Source organism: Scyliorhinus torazame, chromosome 4, assembly GCF_047496885.1.
Source record: "Scyliorhinus torazame isolate Kashiwa2021f chromosome 4, sScyTor2.1, whole genome shotgun sequence".
In the NCBI taxonomy this organism is placed as follows: domain Eukaryota; kingdom Metazoa; phylum Chordata; class Chondrichthyes; order Carcharhiniformes; family Scyliorhinidae; genus Scyliorhinus; species Scyliorhinus torazame.
The window spans coordinates 301,367,911-301,381,482 of record NC_092710.1 but is presented as its reverse complement, the minus strand read 5'-3'; the positions used below and the strand labels follow the sequence as shown (position 1 = coordinate 301,381,482).

The window sequence follows — 13,572 nt, the reverse complement described above, 5'->3', positions numbered from 1 at the left end:
TTAAAGGCAGACAAGTCCCCAGGGCCTGATGTTGTACATCCTAGGGTTTTAATAAAGGCAGTCAAGAAAGTGGAGGTATTGGTTATAATATGCCAAAATTCCCTGGATGCTGGAAATGTTCCAATGGATTAGAATCAGGCTAATGTAACACCCTTAATAAAAAAGGGAAAAAGGCAGACAATAGGAGACTATAGACCAGTTAACCTAACCTCTGTTGTTGGGAAATTGTTGGAATCCATTATTAAGGAAGTAGTAACGGGCTATTTGCAACGTCAAAATGCATCCATCAGTCAGTGTGGTTTTATGAAGGATAGATTGTGTTTGACTAATTTGACTTCTTCAAAGATGTAACAAGCAAAGTAGATAATGGGGATCCTGTAGATGTAGTATATCTGGACTTCCAGAAGGCGTTTGATAAGGTGCCACACAAAGGGTTAATACACAAGATTAGATCACATGGGATTAGAGGTAACATATTCGCTTGGATAGAGGATTGGCTAAACAACAGAAAGAAGAGAGTTGGGATAAATGGGTCTTTTTCTGGTTGGCAGGCTGTGACAAGTGGGGTGCCACAGGGTTCGGTCCTCGGGCCCCAACTATTTACAATCCATATTCATGACTTGGGTGCAGGGACAGAAGATACAGCCGCCAAATTTGCAGATGACACTAAAATTTGTGGGAAAACAAGTTGCAATGAGGAAACAGGAAATTTACAAATGGATATGGATAGGTTAGGTGGGCCAAAATTTGGCAGATGGAATTAAACACGGATAAGTGTGAGATCATTCATTTTGGTCAGAGGAATAAAAAGGCAGCTAATTATCTAAATGGAGAGAAACTTCAAAATGCTTTGGCGCAAAGGGATCTGGGTGTCCTCAAGCATGAATCACAGAAAATTAGCATGCAAGTGCAGAAGGTAATAAAGAAGGCAAATGGAATTTTGACATTCATTTTTAATGGCTCAGAGTATAAAAGTAAGGAAGTGCTGTTGCAACTGTATAGGGCATTGGTGAGACTGCTTCTGGAGTACTGCGCATAGTTTTGGTCCTCTTACTTGAAGAGGGACGTAAATGCTTTAGAGGTAGTTCCGAGAAGGTTCACTAGGTTAATTCCAGTAATGAAGGACCTGTGTTATGAAGAGAGATTGAGCAGTTTAGGCGATACTCGCTGGAGGTTAGAAAAATGAGAGAAGATCTAATTGAGGTATACAAGATGCTAAATGGGATTGACAGGGTAGACATAGAGCGGATGTTTTCCCCTTGCTGGACATTCTAGAATGAGAGGCCATAGTTTTCGGCTAAGGGTTGGCAAATTTAAAACAGAAATTAGGAGAAATTACTTCACTCAAAGGGTCACGAGTCTGTGGAATTCTCTACCCCAGAGTGCAGTGGACCCCGGAAGAGTAAACAAAGCATCTCGACAACAAGGACTCCTACTCCTATTCATTGACTACAATTTCGCCTTCAACACCATAATCTCAGCCAAACTCGTATCAAAGCTCCAAAATCTAGGATTTGGCTCCTCCCTCTGCAACTGGATCCTCAACTTCCTGACCCATAGACCACAATCAGTAAGGATAAACAACACCTCCTCCACGATAGTCCTCAATACCAGAGCCCCGCAAAGCAGCTTAGCTCCCTACACACAAAGAACAAAGAACAATACAGCACAGGAACAGGCCCTTCGGCCCTCCAAGCCTGTGTCGATCACATGTCATATCTAGACCAACTGCCTGTATCCTTCTATACCCCGTCTGGTCATATGCCTGTCCAGATAAGTCTTACAGGTCGCTAACGTATCTGCCTAAACCACCTCACTTGACAGTGCATTGCAGGCCACCACCATCCTATGTGTAAAAAACTTCCCCTGCACATATCCACTGAACCTTTCCCCCCTCACTTTGAACTTGTGCCCCCTTGTAATTTTCAATTCCGCCCTGGGAAAAAGCCTCCAACTGTGCAGCCTAACTATATCCCTAATAATTGTATAAACTTCTATCAGGTCGCCCCTCAGCCTCTGTCTCTCTAGGGAGAGCAATCCCAGTTTATTCAATCTCTCCTCATAGCTGATACTCTCCACACCAGGCAACATCCTGGTAAATCTTTTCTGTACGCTCTCCAAAGCTCCATGTTCTTCTGGTAGTGAGGTGACCAGAATTGGACTCAGTATTCCAAATGTGGCCTAACCAACGTTCTATATAACTGTAACATAATTTTCAAGCTTTTATACCCGATACCCCGTCCTATGATGGCAAGCATGCCATATACTTTCTTTACCACCTTTTCCACCTATGCTGTCACTTTTAAGGATCAGGTGGGACCTGCACGCCCAGATCTCTCTGTGTCTCTATGCTCCTGATGGCTCTGCCATTTATTTTATAGCTGCCACCTGAATTGGATCTACCAAAATGCATCACCTCGCATTGTCCAGGTTAAATTCCATCTGCTATTTCTCCGTCCAATTTTGCAGCCTATCTATATCCGCAACTCCTGCAATCTTAGTATCTTCCGCAAACTTGCTAATCAGACCCACTACGTTTTCTTGAAGTCATTTATATATATTACAAACAGCAGAGGTCCCAGTACTGATCCCTGCGGAACACCACTAATTACAGACCTCCATTCGGAAAAACACCCTTTCACTGCTACCCTCTGTCTTCTAAGCCAGTTCTGAATCCATCCAGCTAGTTCACCCCTGACTCCATGTGATTTAATCTTTTGCACCAACCTGCCATGAGGGACCATATCAAATGCATTACTGAAGTCCATGTAGACAACATCCACAGCCCTTCCCTCATCAATCATTTATGTCACCTCCTCAAAAAACTAAATTAAATTAGTGAGATATGACCTAACTCGTACAAAACCATGCTGGGCTGTCACTAATAAGACCATTCACTTCCAAATGTGCATAGATCCTATCTCTGAGAATATTTTCCAACAATTTCACTATCATTGACTCAAGTTCACTGGCCCATAATTACCCGGGTTATTCTTGCAACTCTTCTTAAATAACGGTACAACATTGGCTCTCCTCCAATCGCGATCTTCCAGCGCGAGATGGACTGAATGGTTGACCGGTACGGTTTACGGGCAACATTCCTGTATCTCGATAATGTCACCATCTGCGGCCACGACCAGCAAGACCACGACACCAACCTCCGAAAATTCCTCCAGACTGCAAAGATCCTTAACCTTACATACAACAAGGATAAATGCGTGTTTAGCACCGACCACCTAGCCATCCTCGGCTACGTAGTGTGAAATGGAGTTATAGGTCCCGACCCTGAACGTATGCGACCCCTTATGGCGTTCCCCCTCCCTCACTGCTCCAAGGCCCTGAAGCGCTGCCTAGGGTTTTTCTCTTACTATGCCCAGTGGGTCCCCAACTATGCAGACAAGGCCCGTCCCCTGATCCAAACCACAGTTTTTCCCCTGTCGATGGAGGCCCGCCAGGCCTTCAGCCGCATCAAAGCAGACATTGCAAAGGCCACGATGCGCGCCATCGACGATTCCCTCCCCTTCCAGGTCGAGAGCGACGTGTCTGATGTAGCTCTGGCGGCCACCCTCAACCAAGCGGGCAGACCCATGGCCTTCTTCTCACGTACCCTCCATGCTTCCGAAATCCGCCACTCCTCAGTCGAAAAGGAGGCCCAGGCCACAGTAGAAGCTGTGCGACATTGGAGGCATTACCTGGCTGGCAGGAGATTCACTCTCCTCACTGACCAACGGTCGGTTGCTTTCATGTTCGATAATGCACAGCGGGGCAAGATAAAAAACGATAAGATCTTGCGGTGGAGGATCGAACACTCCACCTACAACTACGAGATCTTGTATTGTCCCGGGAAGCTAAACGAGTCTCCTGATGCCCTGTCCCGCGGCACATGTGCCAACGCACAAGTGGACCGCCTCCGAGCCCTCCATGAGGACCTCTGTCACCCAGAGGTCACTCGCTCTTTCCACTTTATCAAGACCCGCAACCTGCCCTACTCCATCGAGGAGGTCAGGACAGCCACCAGGGACTGCCAAATTGCGCGGAGTGCAAATCTACCGGCCAGAGAAAGCGCACCTGATAAAGGCTCCCCGTCCCTTTGAACGCCTCAGCATGGACTTCAAAGGCCCCCTCCCCTCCACCGACCGCAACACGTACTTCCTGAACGTGATTGACGAATACTCCTGGTTCCCATTCGCCATCCCCTGCCCCGACATGACCGCAACCACCATCATCAAGGCCCTCCATAGCATCTTTGCACTGTTCAGATTCCCCGCTTACATACAGTGATAGGGGGTCCTCCTTTATGAGCGACGAACTGCGACAATTCCTGCTCAGCAAGGGCATCACCTCGAGCAGGACGACCAGTTACAACCCCCGGGGTAACGGACAGGTAGAGAGGGAGAACGGAACGGTCTGGAAGACCGTCCTACTGGCCCTATGTTCGAGGAATCTCCCAGTCTCCCGCTGGCAGGAAGTCCTCCCGGATGCCCTCCACTCCATCCGGTCACTGCTGTGTACCACAACCAACCAAACACCTCACGAACGTCTCCTTGTCTTCCCCAGGAAGTCCTCCTCTGGGACCTCGCTCCCGACCCGGCTGGCAGCTCCCGGACCCATTCTACTCCGAAAACACGTATGGACGCACAAGTCGGACCCGTTGGTCGAGAGGGCCCATCTTCTCCACGCTAACCCCCAGTACGCCACGTGGTGTACCCCGACGACCGACAAGATACGGTCTCCCTACGAGACCTGGCGCCCGCCGAAGCCCCACGCACACCCCAGTCACCAGTCCCACCCTCCCTCCCACCAGTGCACCTTACAGGAGGTCCTTCCACCGGCCCCGTCTAGGTCCCCCCACCCACCGACGCACCCCGCAGTCGCTCCCTTCCCAGGTCAACCGTTTTCCCCACCAGCGCCGTCTAGGGGTGTCGAAGCTGCCACAGGGATCGAGGCCACGTTCCCGGAGTCACAGACGCCCGAGCCTCCACCGGAGTCACCACCGAAGCTTCGACGATCACAGAGGACGACCAGGGCCCCCCGATCGACTGATTGCTTCATTTTGAAGTGTATCCTTAATTATGAATCATAAATTGTAAATAGTAAATAGAATTGTAAATAGTTACAAAACGCTGTATGGAGGTATTACGGTACCTCCATAACTATAATTCCTACCATGTTACCATGCTGTAATATCAGGTCACCACCCCCGCCGGACTCTTTTTTAACAGGGGGTGAATGTGGTGGTCTCTGTAGAGGTATTACGGTACCTGGTAATGCTGGAACACCATTGGCAGATATTGTATGTTTCCCATTGGTCAAACTGTATGGTAGCTCCGCCCTGCTAGGCGGGGTATAAGAGCCCATGCCGCCCCAGCAGCCTTCATTCTGTACCTGAGCTGCTGGGGGAAACATCTAGCTTATTAAAGCCTTCAGTTGGACTACAACCTCGCTTTAGTGGTCATTGATCGTGCATCAACCCCGTATCCTCAAACTGTGACCCATAGTTCTGGACTCGCCCACCATCAGGAACATTCTTTCTCAATCTACCCTGTGTAACCCTGTTAAAATTTTATAAGTTTCTATGAGATCCACTCTCCCTCTTCAAAACTCCAATGAATATAATCTTAAGCGATTTAGTCTCTCCTCATAAGACAGTCCTGCCATCCCAGGAATCAGCCTGGTAAACCTTCGCTACACTCCCTTCATAGCAAGAACATCCTTCCTCAGATAAGGACACCAAACTGCACACAATACTCCAGGTGTGGCCTCACCAACGCCCTATACAATTGCAGTAAAACATCCCTATTCCTATACTCAAATCCTCTCGCTATGAAGTTTTACAGTTGGTGAAATCTGGAGTACTTTGTAGAATTTTGGTCTTTTTTAAGAAAGGATATAAATGTATTAGAAGCAGCTCAGAGAAGGTTCGCTTAACTGATGCTCGAGTTAGAGGGCTATCTTACAAGCATAGGTTGGACAGGCTGGGCTTGGATCCATTGGAGTTCAGTGAGCATAAGGCAAAGGTAGATGTGTTGTTGACGAACAAACATTATTGAGGATAGGTGGAATATGGAATTGAGGCCATAATGTTTTATTCATTGATGGGATGCCAGCATTTGTTCACCACGTGCTATGGTGGGATTCAAACCCGGGTCCGCAGATCTTACTCGTCTGGTGACAATACCATTGCATCACCACCTCCCCTGATCTTATTGAATGGTAGAGCAGGCTTGAGGGGCCAAATGTCCTACTCCTACTCCTAATTCGTATGTTCGTAAATGCTGGGTGGTCTACTAGCCTGCAATGTTTTTTTTTTCAAGTCAAGAGTTGCCTACCTTTTTTTAAATAATCGTTCATAAGATTAGGGTGTTGCAGGCTAAGCCAGCATCTATTGCCCATCCATAATTGCCCTTGAGAAGGTGGTGGTGGTTTCTTCCTCTGGGAAGAACGTATTAAACTGCTCAAAAAAAACAATGCTTGATTGATTTATACTCGGATGTCAAGCAATGTCAATGAAATAACCCCGGTGGATCTCCAAGGCCAATCGTGAAAAAGTCAAGAAGTCATCTGCTGGTTTGAAAGCTGATGTTGGAAATTCAGAAATTCTATGCTGTAGCCACAATATTTTACTTTGCAGCTGTCCAGAGGCTACTAAAGAATTTACCAGTAATAGAAGACATTGTTTGTGGTGGTACAATGAAATCTGACAAGGGAAAGCAAACAATTTTCAATAAGTGGAACCAGTATCAAGTAGATTCTGAACTGCACAGTTTCCAGATACAGTAATAAAATTGGATGAGTGCAGCACGGTAGTACAGTGGTTAGCACTGTGTCTTCACAGCACCAGGGTCCCAGGTTTGATTCCCCGCTGGGTCACTGTCTGTGCGGCGTCTGCACGTTCTCCCCGTGTCTGCGTGGGTTTCCTCCGGGTGCTCCGGTTTCCTCCCACAGTCCAAAAATGTGCCGTTTAGGTGGATTGGCCATGATAAATTGTCCTGAGTGACCAAAAAGGTTAGGAGGGGTTATTGGGTTATGGAGATAGGTTGTAAGTAAGGGCTTAAGTGGGTCGGTGCAGACTCGATGGGCCAAAGAACAAACAAAGAACAAAGAAATGTACAGCACAGGAACAGGCCCTTCGGCCCTCCAAGCCCGTGCCGACCATACTGCCCGACTAAACTACAATCTTCTACCCTTCCTGGGTCCGTATCCTTCTATTCCCATCCTATTCATATATTTGTCAAGGTGCCCCTTAAATGTCCCTATCGTCCCTGCTTCCACTACCTCCTCCGGTAGCGAGTTCCAGGTACCCACTACCCTCTGCGTAAAAAACTTGCCTCGTACATCTACTCTAAACCTTGCCCCTCTCACCTTAAACCTATGCCCCCTAGTAATTGACCCCTCTACCCTGGGGAAAAGCCTCTGACTATCCACTCTGTCTATGCCCCTCATAATTTTGTATACCTCTATCAGGTCGCCCCTCAACCTCCTTCGTTCCAGTGAGAACAAACCGAGTTTATTCAACCGCTCCTCATAGCTTATGCCCTCCATACCAGGCAACATTCTGGTAAATCTCTTCTGCACCAAATGGCCTCCTTCTGCACTGTGTGTTCTATGTTCTATGAGTGGTGGAGAAAGCCCTGGATCTTAACAAATCGGGGCACAAAAATAAAGTATGCAACTCTTTGGAAAGAGTCATCCTTCTGATTGTGTCTTACGATCAGACTACTCTGGGACATTTTTTCTCCTTAAAGCAGAGACAAAACCACCTTCCAGAATATGCAGCCAAGGTTTATCTACTATTCTCAAAAGAAGAATAAATAGAATGGTCCGCTGGGGTCTGGAACCTTTCCAAATGTTACTGGAAATTGCTAAATATGGAACACTCAGGCAGGTGTTATCTGACTCAGTCATCATAACTTTAAACTGAGGTTCATGGCAATCTGGTGGAAACAGATGACACTTTTAAAAAACATTTTGTAACACATTTCGGATGTTGTAAATAACTCTACATATTAGAGATAAAAAAGCCATTAATAAAGTTTAGAAATCAACTGCCAATTGGTTTATGTTTGAAAACAAAGCAATTTGTGATTTTTATACCAATTCCTTGATTTAAAAGTTGGTGCGGTTGGCATGTCACATACACTAACGTGATAGTTATACATACCCATGAGTTTGAAAAATCCTCAACAAAGCAGTTTTAGTGAGCACAAAGCCAGGAAATGCTGCCTGCCAAACTGAAAAGGTCAAATGCTAAATGGATTCAATATTTCACAAAAATATGCAGAACTATCACATTGTTCTATGTGGCTGAAGTAGAAACTTTTTTCAGAGTGTGGGACATGGAATTTATCCTACTTACGACCTGACTGCAAATTCCAGGTTCCTCATTAACAATTTATTAGACCTAATCCCTCGAAATAAGTCTAAATGTAGAAACACACTGCTGAATTTTCCCGTTGGCCTTGCCCTTTTACAAGGCGCAAGTCCGGGCAGTCCGAATCCAGCCAGACTGTGGAATCTTCATGGAGGCAGCCAATTAAAGGCTGCCTCACAATGCCTGTCCAATTAGGAATACTGGGTGGATTGCACAGCCAAGCGGGCCAATTGGAGGGCTTTGAAGTTATGGAAAGTGGCAGTCCCACCAGGAGAAGGTCACTGCCTGCAGGGGATTGTAAGGATTCCTCAAAATGGAGGAGCTTTTTGAAGGCATCTAGAATATTTTTAAATGAGTGAGGCCACAGCTATTAGGTGATCATTATGGAGTAGTATTCCCTCCACAGGATAGTGTGGGTCTGCAGCTGATGTTCACTTTTTCGGAGTGGCGGCTGAGGGGTTAATTAAATGTCAACTTTGGCTTTCCGTGGGGGACACATACACCACTGAAAAAATTGCAGATATGGGGAAGGGATTTTTTTCCCCCTTTGACAGGCACCACTCAACAGCATTTGTTGCTCATCCTTAGTTGCCCTAGGCCATTTCTGAGGGCAGCGTCAGCCACATTGCTGTGGATCTGGATTCACATGTAGGTCAGACCAGGTAAGGATGACAGATTTCCTTCCCCTAAAGGACACGAATGAAGCAGGTGGGATTGTGACTGAGACACTGAATTCAAATTTCATCAGCAGCCGTAGTGGGATTATGAACCTGTCCTCTCAAAGCATTAGCCTCGGTTTCTGGATTACTGGTCCAGTGACATCACCACTAGGCCACCACCTCCCTCAATTAATAATGAGCTCAGCTGGTAATCCCCACTCCCTGAGATGCTGCCTCTGGAATCATGGCAACCGGTACACTGAACTCCGATGCCTCTCAGGCAAAATCCAGCCCATTATTTAAGCATTGATATCAATATACAATCTGAATACAGTCGATCAAAATCAATGGAAATGAAAATCTGGCCATTTTTACATCAGGAGGATGATTGACAACAACTGCATTGAAAATTTACTCCACAAACACTATGCAATCAGTTAAAAAATACCAAGTTCAACCATAGAACATACAGTGCAGAAGGAGGCCATTCGGCCCATTCAGTCTGCACCAACCCACTTAAGACCTCACTTCCACCCTATCCCCGTAACCCAATAATCCCATCTAACTTTTTTTTGATCACCAAGGGCAATTTCTCATGGCCAATCCACCTAAGCTGCACATCTTTGGACTGTGGGAGGAAACCGGAGCACCCGGAGGAAACCCACGCAGACACAGGGAGAATGTGCAGACTCCATGCACATACAGTGACCCAGCGGGGAATCGAACCTGGGCCCTGGCACTGTGAAGCCGCAGTGCTATCCACTTGTGCTACCGTGCTGCCCAATTGATCCAATTGAAAGGCAGAAGGGACCAAGGGGGCTAAATGGCACACTCCTGATTTCAGAAACATGAATCAGCATGGCATAATAAAAGGAAAAATCATACTGGCCCAACATATAGAATTCGTTGACGAAATAACAGTGAATAGATAAAGAAAATGGATCAAATGTAGTTTTAATGGATATTCAACTGTAATGGGACTTCTAATGGTTAAGTGGATGATGCATTGCTTTTTAAATAATGAACTATTATACAATGTAATGTACAATGTATTCATCTGATGTTAAGGAATAACTATGATGCATTTTTCATCTGCTTTAAGGAAAATAATTGCTCATATACAGGACATCCGATGACTATTGGAACGTGCTTTTGACTTTATAGTTCCTGCTCAGAGGAAGCCAGCAAAATTCCTCTAATGTTTTCTCTCTTTTATAATTTTAACACCTTGAAGTATGATCGTCAGCCTATTCTGAAATTAGCGGTTTACTGAAGCATAGTCATGAAGACATTGTCAGTCATCTGGTGACTCGTCCATTTTTAAATAAATATAGAGTTTTAATTTTTTTTCCAATTACGGGGCAATTTAGCGTGGTCAATCCACCTACCCTGCACATCTTCAGGTTGTGGGGGTGAAACCCACGCAGACATGGGAAGAATGTGCAAACTCCAAACAGATGGTGACCCAGAGCCGGGATCGGACCCTGGTCCTCAGTGCTGTAGGTGGTAGTGCTAACCACTGCGCCACCGTGCCGCCCCTGGTGACTCATCCTACAAAGAATCCTAAGTGCAGAAGGAGATTATTCGGCCGATCCCGTCTGCACAGACCTACCAAGAGCACCCTACCTAGACCCACCCCTCGTCTCCCCGTGCTAACCACTTTGCCACCGTGCCGGCCATGGCAACAGACGGGAGAGAAGAAGCATTAAAGCCAAGACCAAACCAATCCTTCTCCACCATTTGACGGAGAATGAGCTTATTTTGTGTGTACTTAGCTTGGCGTTGCTGAGGCCGACAGTAGCAACCTCACAGTCATAGGAGATTGGCTAAGTTAACACCAACCAATGCTCAAACACAGCATCTTCTGTGGTTGCATGATTCAGCATATTATATGATTTGCCTTTACAAATATAAGGCACGATCGAACGGCCATGCTGCACCCGAAAAGCACAACATGGCCGATAGAAGTCGGAGACCCACTCCCGGGTTGCAACGCCTCGCGAGATCTAATGCGATCTCGCAAAACATTACAATGTGACTCTCACCCATTGTGGGCAGAATCACTTTTTGGCAAATCTACATATTTGAGCGAGAAAGCTAGTCTCACTCTATTATGCAGTTCCCAAGGCAAGTTGCTAAGTTTGCAGATGATACAAAGATATGTAGAGGGACAAGTTGTGTTGAGGAAGCAGGGAGGCTGCTGAAGGACCTGGATAGGTTAGGAGAATGGATAAAGAAGTGGCAGATGGGATACAATGTGGAAAAGTGTGAGGTTATGCACTTTGTTAGGAAGGGTAGAAGCATAGACTATTTTATAAATTGGAAAAGGCTTCAGAGATCAGACGCACAAAGGGATTTAGGAGTCCTAGTTCAGGATTCTCTTAAGGTTAACATGCAGGTTTACTTGGCAGTTTTTAAGGCAAATGCAATGTTAGCATTGTTATGGGCCAGGATTTTGAGAACCCCAAAGTGTATCATAGAGTTCACCTGACCCACAACTTTTAATAGATTGTGGTATGGGGAGCACACGGCCCACTCTACAGGTGTAGTACAACAGAAATGGAAAAGTATTTTTTAAAGCAAAACAATGTTTATTCTATGAACTCAAGTTAACCTTTTTAAAACATAGTGAACATCTTAGCAACCATTAATTCAGATACAATCCCCAAAGAATACAACACTACGTAATCCTTAAGCTGTCCTTTTCACATCCGTAAGACTTAAACAAAACCTTTAAACAGAAGCATATCAGGTTAAAGTCACTACTGAGAGCAGTTATTAGTTTTAAATCACCAAAGGATCGATTTACAGTTTTTAGATTACAGAGAGAGAGATTCATACCCCTTCTGGCTGTGACTGCAGTTATCCAGCTCTGAAAACGAAACTAAAACACACCCTGCAGCAAACAGCCTAAAACAAAAGTAAAAAGCTGACAGACAGCCCAGCTCCACACAATTTCTGACATCACTGATAAACACCTATTTCTTAAAGGTACATTTCTTAAACACCCATTTCTTAAAGGTACTCTCACGTGACAGCAGTCATGTTGAGAGGGCTAGAATACAAGAGCATGGATGTACTTCTGAGGCTGTCTAACCCTCTGGTCAAACCCCATTTGGATTAGCTCACTGGGCTAAATCGCTGGCTTTTAAAGCAGACCAAGGCAAGCCAGCAGCACGGTTCAGTTCCCGTACCAGCCTCCCTGAACAGGCGCCGGAATGTGGCGACTAGGGGCTTTTCACAGTAACTTCATTGAAGCCTACGTGTGACAATAAGCGATTTACATTCATTTCATTTTCATTTGGACTATTGTGAGCAGTTTTGGGCCCTGTATCAAAGGAAGGACGTGCTTGCCTTGGAGAGGGTCCAGACGAGGAAGATCCCTGGAATGAAGGACTAGTCATATGAGCAGTGGTAGAGGATTCTGGGTGTGTACTCGAGGGGGGATCTTATTGAAACTTACAGAATACTGAGAGGCTTAAGACAGAATGAACGTGGAGAGGATATTTCCACAAGTAGGAGAAACTAGAACCCGAGGGCACAGCCTCAGACTGCAGGGACAATTCTTTAAAACAGAGATGAGGAGGAATTTCTTCAGCCAGAGGGTGGTAAATCTGTGGAACAGCGGAAGGCTGTGGAGGCCAAATCACTGAGTATCTTTGAGGCAGAGATATATAGGTTCTTGATGAATAAGGGGATCAGGCGTTATGTGGCAAAGGCAGGAGTATGGGGATGAGAAACATATCAGCCATGATAGAACGGTGAAGCAGACTCGATGGGCCGAATGGCTTAATTCTGCTCTTATGTCTTATGTCTCTTACTCAAGGCATTGGGATCTATCCCCTTCACCTCGGAGACCTCGGGCGAGCGCTGTTCAGTTCTGATCTCCACAAATGTGGACCAGATGAAATGTCACTCAGCGGAGTCCCCCGGGGATTTGGAGGATCCCATGTGCTTGCCCTTTGGGCAGGGTGGTACCCTGGCACTACTGGCAGCCTGGCACTGCCAAGGTGCACATGTGGCATTGCTAGCTAGCAGGGTCAGATTGGCGCTATTAAGGTGCCAAGCTGGCATTTTTCACATGGCGGCGATTGGGCTGGTGGTGCCCTGCACGGGTGTTGGGGAGTGTGCGGTGTGGCCTGGGGAAGCCCTCATAGTGAGTTGGGGCTGGGGTGTGTGATCCGTTGTGTAGGGGGCTCTGGAGAGTGGGTTGCCATCTCTCACTACACTGACGATGTCCAGCGAGCAGTGATCCTCAGTGCAGAAAACGGGGCTATGTGTGGCCTTGGCCGCGTGTTCCCCGCTGAGGCCCCCTATCTAATCCGAGTGACATTTGACAGCGTTGTTGTTACTCTGCCCTGTGAGCGCCGGGAAACATGTGGCTAAACGAGCTCGCTATGGGATTTTGTTCCCATTTAGTTAAATTGCGCCCCTAATAACGTCATGAGCTAATTGGTTGAGGGACTGGTCATATTTATTTGTAAACAATATTTGCAAAATGCATCTTATGGTAAATATCTGTTCACAGTAAACATGCTGAAT

At 46.2% G+C, this 13,572-nt stretch overlaps 1 protein-coding gene across 4 annotated transcripts in view; it reads right to left on the bottom strand.

Moving 5' to 3' along the window:
* Positions 1-13,572, bottom strand: part of LOC140411039 (uncharacterized) — a 325,334-nt gene that overhangs the window by 142,774 nt on the left and 168,988 nt on the right. The window lies entirely within an intron of this gene.